The sequence below is a fragment of the Podarcis raffonei genome, chromosome Z, assembly GCF_027172205.1.
Source record: "Podarcis raffonei isolate rPodRaf1 chromosome Z, rPodRaf1.pri, whole genome shotgun sequence".
Classification (NCBI taxonomy): domain Eukaryota; kingdom Metazoa; phylum Chordata; class Lepidosauria; order Squamata; family Lacertidae; genus Podarcis; species Podarcis raffonei.
This window is the reverse complement of record NC_070621.1, coordinates 17,217,797-17,229,908: the sequence shown is the minus strand read 5'-3', so window position 1 is coordinate 17,229,908 and position 12,112 is coordinate 17,217,797.

The following is a 12,112-nucleotide window of genomic DNA, read 5'->3' as shown; positions in this document are numbered from 1 at the left end:
ATAATGATTTGAAAGAGCCAGTCAAGTCCTTGGCTGTTGGCTTCTAGCATCAAAGGATGGTCTCCATGGCTGACTACGAATCTTACTGCTCTCCCTACATCCCTAGAGAAACGCTATGTGGAGATGAAGCCTCCACCAGGCGTTCTGTCTCTGTGACATCTGAGCCTTTCCAAGAGGGGGAATTCTAGCCAGGCAGGGAGAGAGCGAGACGGTTCCCCCAGATTACAGCTCCAAACTTCAAAGGAGCCAAAGAGCTGCAGCTCAGCATTTGCCACGGCTTAAAAGAGAACACCGTATATTATAAATTATTGCCTTTCCTCATCGGCACATCTGCTTCAGGGGCAGGCCTATGCCTTCACCGCCTTGGATGTTCCAAGGGGGAGAGAGGGAATCAGCAGAGGGGATGAAATTTTTCTTTTTAAGTACATTTGTTGGGAGAAAAGATGACATGGAGAGTAGAGAGAGAGAGAGAGAGAAATACTTATTCACACAGTGCATTGTTAAACTGTGGGACTCACTTACACAGGAGGCAGTCAACGCCAGCAACCTACAAGCCTTCGGAAGAGGACTGGATGAATCCATGGAGGAGGATAAGATTCTCAGTGGTTATTAGCCACAACAACTGCTTCAAATACCAGTTGCTGGAAGCCACACTCTCCTTCACTGGTGGTTTTTAAGCAAAAACCAGAGGTTGAATAGTCACCTGTCAGGGATGTTTTAGCTTTGATTCCTGCATTGTAGCGGGTTGGACTAGATGACCCTTGGGACACAGGTAAAGAGCAATGGCGGCCCTTTCTGAAATTCTCATCCAGATTTCCTTCTGGATTTGGGGGTTCCTTTTTTTTATAAAATATTTATTAGATTTTACAAAAAGCAGAAAATTACAGAATAAAAAGAAAACAAAAAAGAGAAAAATACAAAAAATACAAAAATACATAGAAAAAAGAAAATACAAAATACAGAAAAAATACATAAGAAAAATTAAAAACAAATCCATTTTTTTTCATATCTTGAAATTCGTTTGCTTATTTCCCTGACCTCCTCACACCTCCCTTTTTTGTATTCCCGTTCACATAATCAGTTCAGCAAATCCTTACCCACTTTCATTTATCTTAACTCTATATCTCGACATATTATAACTATATATTTTCATCCGTTATCAATCCATTTTTACATATTCTTATTAACCTTGTTGCTAATGCCGCTTAATTTCAATCCAGCATCATTTTAACATTCATTAATTTTACAATGTATCTACAGATAGTCTTTAAATTTCTTCCAATCTTCTTCCACCAACTCTTCTCCCTGGTCTCGGATTCTGCCAGTCATTTCCGCCAGTTCCATATAGTCCATAACCTTCATCTGCCACTCTTCCAGTGTGGGTAAATCTTGTGTCTTCCAATACTTTGCAATGAGTATTCTTGCTGCTGTTGTAGCATACATAAAGAAAGTTCTATCCTTCTTTGGCACCAATTGGCCGACTATGCCCAGAAGAAAGGCCTCTGGTTTCTTCAGGAAGGTATATTTAAATACCTTTTTCATTTTATTATAGATCATCTCCCAGAAAGCCTTAATCTTTGGGCACGTCCACCAAAGGTGAAAGAATGTACCTTCGCTTTTTTTACATTTCCAACATTTATTATCGGGCAAATGATAGATTTTTTGCAAGCTTGACTGGTGTCATGTACCACCTGTATATCATTTTCATAATATTCTCTCTTAGGGCATTACATGCCATAAATTTCATACCTGTGGTCCACAACTGTTCCCAGTCAGCAAACAAAATGTTATGTCCAACATCTTGTGCCCATTTAATCATAGCAGATTTAACCGTTTCATCCTGAGTGTTCCATTTTAACAGCAAGTTATACATTCTTGAAAGTATCTTTGTTTTGGGATCTAACAGTTCTGTTTCCAATTTTGATTTTTCCACCTGGAAACCATTTTTTTTGTCCAAATTGTAGGCCTCCCTTATTTGATAATAGGGAAGCCAGTCTTGCACTTTATCTTTTAATTTCTCAAAACTCTGCAATTTCAATTTGTCTTCTTGTTCCAAAATTTCCCAATATTTCGGCCATTTGGCCTCCATATTGAGCTTTTTCTGAGCCTTTGCTTCCATTGGTGACAACCACCTTGGGGTTTTATTTTCAAGTAGGTCTTTATATCTTATCCAGACATTAAACAATGCTTTCCTGACAATATGGTTTTTAAATGCTTTGTGTGCTTTGACCTTGTCATACCATAAATATGCATGCCACCCAAAAACATTATTAAAACCTTCCAAATCCAAAATGTCTGTGTTCTCAAGAAGCAGCCATTCTTTCAACCAGCAGAATGCTGCTGATTCATAATGAAGTTTAAAGTCTGGCAGAGCAAATCCACCTCTTTCCTTTGCATCAGTTAGTATTTTGAATTTTATTCTGGGCTTCTTGCCCTGCCAGACAAATCTAGAAATGTCTCTCTGCCACTTCTTGAAACAATCCATTTTGTCCAGAATTTGCAATGATTGAAACAAAAATAACATTCTTGGCAATACATTCATCTTTATAACAGCAATTCGACCCAACAAGGAAAGCTTCAAATTTGACCATATTTCTAGGTCCTTTTTCACTTCTGACCAACATTTCTCATAATTGTCTTTAAATAGGTTTAAGTTCTTAGCAGTCATATTAACCCCCAGGTATTTTACTTTCTTAACCAATGTTAAACCTGTCTCCTTCTGAAACCTCTCTTTCTCAAACGGTGTTAAGTTTTTCTCAAGAACTTTAGTTTTTAACTTGTTCAACTTAAATCCTGCCACATGACCAAATTCTTGAATCAGTTCTAATACTCTTTTAGTACTAGATTCTGGCTCCTGTAACGTCAGTACTAAGTCATCTGCAAAAGCTTTCAATTTATATTGTTTGGCTCCTTTAATCAGACGGTCCCTTCTAATCATATTTAGCAAAACCTCCAGGACCGAAATAAAAAGCAATGGGGAAATTGGACAGCCTTCTCGTGTACCTTTCTCTATCTTGAATTCCTCTGTCACCACATTGTTAACTATTAGTTTAGCCTTTTGTTCTGAGTAAATTGCACTTATACCATTTTCAAACCCTTGACCAACCCCCATCCCCTGAAGATTTTTCTTCATAAAACTCCAAGAAATATTATCAAAGGCTTTCTCCGCATCTACAAAAATTAAAACTGCTTTAGTATTAATGTTCACTTGCAACTTCTCCAAAATGTTAATTATATTCCTCGTGTTATCAGACAAGTGTCTACCTGGGAGAAAGCCAGCTTGGTCTTTATGTATCTCTTCCACTAATACTTTTTTTAATCTTTTAGCCAAAATATCAGCAAATATTTTGTAATCCACATTGAGCAGGGATATGGGGCGGTAGTTCTTAAGTTGTGTCTTTTCAGACTCAGTTTTCGGTATAAGCGTAATATAAGCTTCCTTCCATGACTCTGGCGCTTTTTTCCCCTCCAAAATTTTGTTACAGACCTCCTTTAGTGGTTGCATTATCCAATCCTTCAAGGATCTATAATATTTTGAGGTTAAGCCATCTGGCCCTGGAGATTTGCCCAACTGCATATTCTGGATGGCACCTTCCACCTCCTGATCTGTTATTTTATAGTTCAGCATTAACTTATTTTCTTGAGAGATTTTTTGTAGTCCATTTGTTTTTAAAAATTGGTCTATATCAAACTCTTTCTGTGGCCCTTGTGTATATAACTGTTTAAAGTACCTCTGGAAGCATTTTCTAATTTCCACTGGATTCTGAATGTTCTTTCCTTCCACTTCCAAATTGGTAATAGTATTGAGCTTTTGTCTTTTTTTCATTTGCCAGGCTAACAATTTTCCACATTTATTAGCCGATTCAAATGTCCTTTGTCTCATTTGTTTAATTTTCCATTCAATTTCCTGATTCATCATCTTCATATATTGCACTTGATATAACTTTATATCTCTCAAAATCTCTTGTGACTTTGGTTTTGCTCTCAGTTTCTTCTCACCCTCTTTTATTTTTTCCAAAATTTTATCTTTTTTCTCATTTTGGGCTCTCTTCTTTATTGCATTCTGTTGAATCAGAAACCCCCTCATAACTGCTTTGCTTGCGTCCCAGATTACTCTTTTTTCAATAGTGGTGTTCAGATTTATCTCAAAATAGTCTCTCAAGGTTTGGGGGGCCTTCTTAATAACCTCTTGATCTCTAAACAAGGTGTCATTAATCCTCCATCTGAAGGAACCGGTTAGTGTTAATTTCATCTCCATTTTCACAGCGTTATGGTCGGAGCAAGTTTTAGAGCAAATTTCCACTTTTCGAATCTTAGGTGCCAGTCCTCTAGTAATCCAGATTTGGTCAATTCTTGTCATGTCATTTTGGTTTCAGAGAGGGAACCTTCTTCTTCTTCTCTTCTCTGGATTTGGGGGTTCCTAAGTAACTTGCCCTTGTTTCTGAAGCTGAACCAAATAACTGGACCTCCCACATTGATTTGTTTTGTATTTCGCAATATTGTACATGAGAAATCAAACCTGGAGACAAAGTCAATCTAGCTGGATATCATCTCCACTGACTGGCAGCAGTGGCTCTCCAGGATTTGAGGCAGGGGTCTCTCCCAGTCCTAACTGACAATGCTAAGGACTGAACCTGGGGCATTTTGCATGCAAAGGAGGTGCTCTACCACTGAGATAGGGCTCCTTAAAATGCTATGCACGCCCAGTTTGCTGCAGCTCTCTACACCCTCCATCTCCTCCATACCTTCCCTGCACTCAACAATACCAATCCACACAGGCCTAGTGATGACAAAATGATTACAGCATTAGGGGCTTTTTCATTCATTCAGCGACGTCTACGCTGGCTTGGTCATTTCCACAGAAGGGAAGATGGCAGGATCCCCAAGGACACCCTCTGTGGGGAGCTGGCTTCAGGCACCAGGCCCATTGGCAGGCCAACTCTGTGTTACAAAGATGTCTGCAAATGTGACATGAAGGCTGACAACATCAACCCTACCATGTGGATTATCCCTTACAGACAACCACAGTGCCTGGAGACAGACAGTCAGGTCATGCATCAGTAGCAGTGACCAGACGAGGAATGACCACTGGGGGAAGTGTAGAAGAAACGCCATGGTGCATCTGCAGCAGCACAACCAGACGCATTAATCTGCCCCAGCTGCAACAAAACATGTCTCTTCCCTATCAGTCTCTACAGCCACAGCAGGCGCTGTAACTCTCCAACGATTTGACTTCATTCTTTCATTGTCTCCTGAGACAGATGGATGCCAACCAACCAGCAAACCGATAAAAGGCAACTAAGAGACAACATGATAGCAGTGAATAAAATGCTACATGCTGTGAAGATAGTGGACAGAGGCAATTTTTTCTCCCTGTCTCCTAACTCATGGGCATCCAATGAAACTGGATGTTTAAGGATTCAGGACAGATGAATCGAAGCATTTCTACAAGCAGCATATGGTTAAACTGTGGAATATGTTAGCATAGTATGTTGAGATGGCCATCAATTTGGATTGTTTTAAAGGAGGAGAGGGACGCGGGTGGCGCTGTGGGTTAAACCACAGAGCCTAGGACTTGCCGGTCAGAAGGTCGGCGGTTCAAATCCCCGCAACGGGGTGAGCTCCCATTGCTCGGTCCCTGCTCCTGCCAACCTAGCAGTTTGAAAGCACGTCAAAGTGCAAGTAGATAAATAGGTATCGCTCCAGCGGGAAGGTAAAAGGTGTTTCTGTGCACTGCTCTGGTTCGCCAGAAGCAGCTTAGTTATGCTGGCCACATGACCCGGAAGCTGTACACCGGCTCCCTCGGCCAATAAAGCGAGATGAGCGCCGCAACCCCAGAGTCGTTCGCAACTGGATCTAATGGTCAGAGGTCCCTTTACCTTTACCTAAAGGAGGAGAAGGCAAATTCATGTAGCGGCAGGCTATCAATGGTTGCTGGCTACTGGCACTCACAGTTGGAGGCAACAGTGTTTCTGAATATCAGTTGTTGGAAACAGCAGGAGGGGAAAGGGCTCTCATGCACAGATCCTGCTTGTGGGTTTCCCATAATGGTCATCTAGCTGCCCAAACAGAAAGCCTTGTGCTGCTGGAATGCTGTAAACTGGACGCAACCCAATGAACCAGTTACCCATGTCCACCCATTTCAACAGGTCAACTCTCAATGGAGCTAACACTGAATGCGGCCCATCATTTTTAATAATTATTTTGTTTGTTTGTTTGTTTGTTTGTTTGTTTGTTTATTGAGATGATTGCTAACACGTTCAGTTTAGAAAAATATGCCTGGCACAGGGTACAATGCAATAAACATTATGCATAAATGAAACCTAAGTTCTATGGAGGAAATAAAATTTTAAAACATAAGCAACAGCAAGGCGCATGGATCCAGTGGGGCAGGTATGCCCATATAAACCAATAACAACTAAAGGCCTAGGTTGCATTGTAGGTGGGGGGTCCTTTTAGCTATCTGCAATCAAAAATCCACCAGAGCCTTTATTTTCTCTTCAAATACACAGCTTTAAAAATGTATTCCACTAAAGTGGAAACTCAGGTTACATACCGTCCTCCTTACGAATGCTTCGGGTAACGAGCTCCATTAACCCGGAAGCAGATACCCCTAGTTGCAAACTTTGCCCTGGGATGCAAGTGGAAGTCGTGCGCCGGTGGCGCAGCAGCAGTGGGAGGCCCCATTAGTGAAAGCATGCTTCATGTTAAGAATGGTTTCGGCTTAAGAACGGACCTCCAGAATGAATTACGTTCGTAACCAGAAGTACCACTGTATGTCTTTTGACCCGCAAACTATGTCAGAACACTCAGGGGGGAGGAAATCCAGAAAGATAGCTAAGTTCCAGCCTGCAAATTTGTCCAGAGATTTTGGATCAGGTCCATTCATACTGGAATCTGCCGAACCCCCTAGACTTAATCTCCTTTATTGGGCTGGCAAGCAAGACAGAACACTGAGATTGGCTTTGCTAGTTAAAGGATTTAGGGCAACAAAGCTCAGTCTGTTATGTAACAGTTATGCAGGTGAATTTTCCCCAGGGCAGGTGAGCAGTGAGCTAAGAAGGAATGTTAGCAATAAGACAAAGGTAACATTGTAAGGGGTGAAGACAGAAGTAACATTGGGTTAAATGCAACTAAAGTACTGTATACTCAGAGTATACTGAAATTAATGGAGCTAAATTAGTCATGTTTATTATTTTGGTGGGTCTACTCTGAGTAGCACTAGCATCGGATACAACCCATTGTAAGGGTGAAGACAGACATTCTGAAATGCAGTGCTTTAGGTCATGGATATGTGTTCGAGTCAACTTCCATGACACTAAAGATAACATGTCTAAACCAGTGCATGCAGACAACATACCAAATTATATATTTTTTTCCTTCAGCAGATTTACTTGGTCATCTGGAATAACTAATTCTCCCTGCCACTGCCGCCTTGAATTCCAATTTGTTGTAAAGCAGGAATGGGGGACCTGTAGCTCTCCTAAAATTGCTGGACTAAAACTCCTATCAACCCTGACCACTGGCCATGTAGGCTGAGGTTGGTGGGAGATGGAGCTCCACAACATTTGGAGGGCCACAGGTTCTCCAGACCTTGTTGTAAAGGTTGGAGGGCCTATTAAGTATAAATGTGATGTGGAAATATATGTATATTCCTGCTGCTTAATTATCTCCCTCAACTCTGTTTCTTGCCCATATCTTATTTGTCATTGTAGTTTGCATTCTAAAATGTAGCTGTAATTAATCTTAATTGTAATTATAAATTATAATTGTAATTAATTATAATCAGATCATTTTTTGTAAAAACAAAACAAAGAAAGAAATCTGGTTGTTCAATGCTTAAATATGCTGGACAGCAAATGAAAAGAACTAGGAAGTAAAGTCTGATGGTGAAATCTGGCTCAAGCTCATAAAAATATGTAGGCTGTCAATTGCTCTGGCTATGATGACATGGCTTTACCTCCACAACTGGAGGCAGTAATGTTTCTGAATACCAGTTTCTGCAAACCAGTTGCTGGAGAGTGCTTCTGTTGTGCTCAGGTCCTGCTTCAAGACTTCCTGTTGAGGCACCTGGGTTCCTGCTCTTAGAACAGGATGCCATTGACCTGAGTACATGAGCCATTGACCTGATCCAGCAGAGCTCTTTTCCCATTTGTAAGACTAGATGGTCCCTTGGCCTGATCCAGCCAAGCTCTTCTTGTGTTTTTAGGGCTAGATGAGGCATTCGCCTGATCCAGCACCAGTTCTTCTTCTTATGTTCTTACATTTAAATTGGGTTGCATATTCTACTCATGTTTTGCATATACAATCGTTGGACTTGAAGAATTTTTTTTTATATGGGTTGAGGAAACAGTTCACAATTTTTCCAAAAGAAATTTAAATACATAAAAAAGGCAGAGCAACACTTCAGTGTTGTTAGAGGCACTGCAGGAGCTGAGAGCCCCCTCCACCAATGACTGAATGTGTGCAAAGACAATGCAATGCAGAGATAATAGTGTCTATCCAACACAGAATTGTAGAATTGCAGAATGGTAGAGTTAGGAGGAATCCTGGGGGACTTCTCTTGAACTAATTAATTAATGTGCTTTAAATGTTTAGTAAATAGCCTTATTTGGAATAATAATAATAATAATAATAATAATAATAATAATAATAATAATTATACTTTAAATGTATAGACCCTGAGGGTAATCTAGTCCAACCCCCTGAAATACAGAAATCTCAACTAAAACATTCATGACAGATTGTCATCCAATCTCTGCTTAAAAACCTCCAGTGAAAGAGAGTCGGCCACCTTTCCTGGGAGTCTGTTCCACCATCAAACAGCTCTTAGCAACAGAAAGTTCTTCCTGGTGTTTAGTCAATATCTCCTTTCTTGTAACTTGAAGCCATTGGTTTGGGTCCTATGCTCCAGAGTAGGAGAGCTTGTTCCCTCTTCCATGTGACAGCCCTTGAGATATTTTAAGATGGCTATCATATCTCCTCTCAGTCTCCTCTTTTCCAGGCTAAACATACCCAACTCCTTCAACCGTTCCTCATAAGGCTTTCTGGACCCTTGATTACCTGAGTTGCCCTCCTCTGCACACATTTCAGCTTCCATGTCTACACATGCTCCACACATGCTCACTGCATTCCAGGTTATTCATTTTCAGGGCAGCAAGCTCATGGTCATTACACTTAAAACATTACTTTTATCTTCTTTCAAACACTGGCTGTCCATGGAACTGCTGCAACAGTTCCAGATGGCAAAGTGGTTAAGAGTACTGGACTAGGGATCTGGAAAAGACCAGGTTTCTAATGCTCCAAGTCAGACACATGAAGCTCCCTGGATATTGCCACTGCCTCTTTCAGCTTAACCTACCTCACAGGGCTGATATGGGGGTTAAATGAAGATGGGAGAGCAAAGAACACTGTGTAGCACCTTGAGCTCCTTTGAAGACAAGGTGCGATGGAAATACAATAAATAAATAAATAAATAAATAAATAAATAAATAAATAAACAAACAAACAAACAAACACACACACACACACACACATCCAAAAAATCAGCTCAGACAATGGAAGGAGCCAACACTTCAGCTCCACCCCCCCTTTTAAAATGCCTTTCTTTTGGTGCCTGCGGTGAAAGCCAAGCATGCTGGAAAGGGGTGTATGGTGTTTGTGTGTGTGTGTGTGTGCCCCCCACCACCCAAAAAACCCCTGGCTGAGTGGCTTTTCTCTCCCCCATCTTTCTGATTTTCTTTTTTCTCGTTTTCCCAAGCAACTGTCCCCCAGAGTCCAGCCCCCTCCGGGAAAGCATTTCAGCAATCCAAGTTGGGGATTTAAGAGACAGAGAAGGAGAGCGCGCAGAGTTTGAGAAGAGGAATGGGAGGGAAAATGTAATAGTGTTGGGAGCCACGGAAAACAGCAGGGTGTGAAGAAGGAGGGGGGGAGAACTTTCGACTGCAGGGATGATGGTGGTGGGAGGGGTGAAATAACAGCAAAAAATGTGGAGGGGGGAGAGAGAGAGAACGGAAAAAAGAGAAAGTAGGTCTGTAAAGAAACAGCCCCTGCAGTGGAGGAACCAGCTCCCCAGCCTGAGCTTTTGCTGCTTCTCACACAACTCAACGCTGGCTCATTAATCACTCAGTACACAGCCAGGAGGACCAAAGGCCCAGGATGCTTGCGCCAATCAGGATGCTGTTGCCACAGCAACGGCCTTTACCCTTTGGAGGCTTCAAAGGCTCCCTCCTTCCCTCCCTCTCTCCTTCACTTGCTGTGTGGCAAGGCTCTGTGCGTGCCTGTGTGTGTGTGCGTGTGTGTGTTTTCCCTGGGAACGGTTGGCACTGTGCACTCATATCATGTGAAAAGAGAGTGGGGAGGAGGAAAGAGGGTAGGGGGGGAGAGAGAACAAGAAGTGAGAGAATAAGCAGAATCGTTAACAAAATGCCAAGGCGGCATGGGCTTTGGGGAGGGGGGAGGAAGGATACGGGATGTGCTTTGTGGTGTGGGGTGAGAGGGAGGAAGGAAGGAAGGAAGGAAGGAAGGAAGGAAGGAAGGAAGGAGAAGAAGATGATGATGATGATAGATAGACAGATAGATAGATAGATAGATAGATAGATAGATAGATAGATGATAGATAGATGATAGATAGATAGATGATAGATAGATAGATAGATAGATAGATAGATAGATAGATGATAGATAGATAGATAGATAGATAGATAGATAGATGATAGATAGATAGAGAGATAGATAGATAGATAGATGAGAGAGAGAGAGAATATGAGAGAGCAAGAGAGAAATAAAAGAGTAGGTAGGTAGGTAGGTAGGTAGGTAGGTAGGTAGGTAGGTAGGTACTATGAGAAACTATTATGATGGATGGATGGATGGATAATATGGGAGAGAAACAAATGATAGATGATAGATAGATGATAGATAGATAGATGATAGATGATAGATAGATAGATAGATAGATAGATAGATGATAGATAGATAGATAGATGATAGATAGATAGATAGATAGATAGATGATAGATATAGATAGATAGATAGATGATAGATAGATATAGATGATACAAATGAATGTGTGTGTGTGTGTGTGTGTGTGTGTGTGTGAGAGAGAGAGAGAGAGAGAGAGAGAGAGAGACTGCATAGGGAGGATGATACACACATACATAGCTACATAGATACAAAGGAATATGAACAAGAGAGAGAAACTAAGGATTATAATAGGCAGGCAGGCAGGCAGGCAGGCATATACCCACACGAAGGTCTTTTCAAGCCTCCTTTCCCATCTCGGTCATCATATATTATTCATTGTTGCCCTCCCCACCTCTCTCTCTCTCTCTCTCTCTCTCTCTCTCTCTCTCTCTCCTTCCAAAGGAGCTGTCTCACTCCTTTCTAGAAAAGGAGGTTTGACAGCTGGCGTTCAGTTATCCTGTTATTTATTTATCTATAATGGCACCTCCACAAGCCATCTCCATTCCTTGCCGCCGGAATCACGTGCCCAGCATTCACTTCCCGCCAAAGGTTGAATACGAAGAGGAAGGTTTTTGCATTAGGTATTTTGGGGTGGGGGTGGGGGGAAACAAACTGTTTCACATGGAGCACTCTGTGATGTCATTCACATCTGGGCACACATGTGCAAACCCTTGCTAATCTTAGCTTTCGTTATCTTGGGTTGTTGTTTTCAAAGGAACATTTCTAAAACATCATTGCCCAATCTGGCGCAACTTTGGACTACAGCTCCTATCACTTCCAGTCAATTTAACAATTAATCTGGGAATTGTAGCTCTGGGAGGGGAATAAGGGTCAGGCTGTTGATCCATCTGCTTCAGTATTGCCTGTACTGACTGGCAGCAGCTCTGCAGGGTCTCACTCAGGCAGGGGGCTTTCCCAGCTTTAACTAGGAATTGGACCTGAGACCTTCTGCATGCAAAGCAGATGCTCTCCCACAGAGCTACAGCCCACTCTGTAGAATCACGGAACTGTATAGTTGGAAGCAGGGCCTCCGAGAGGAATTTTATCATGGGGTACGAAGTTTCTTTGGAGCCCCTTCCCTTCTCCATTAGTCACGTCTGTTTTTATCTGCTAGTACAGTTTTTGTGCCATGAATGGTATGGAAGGTGAG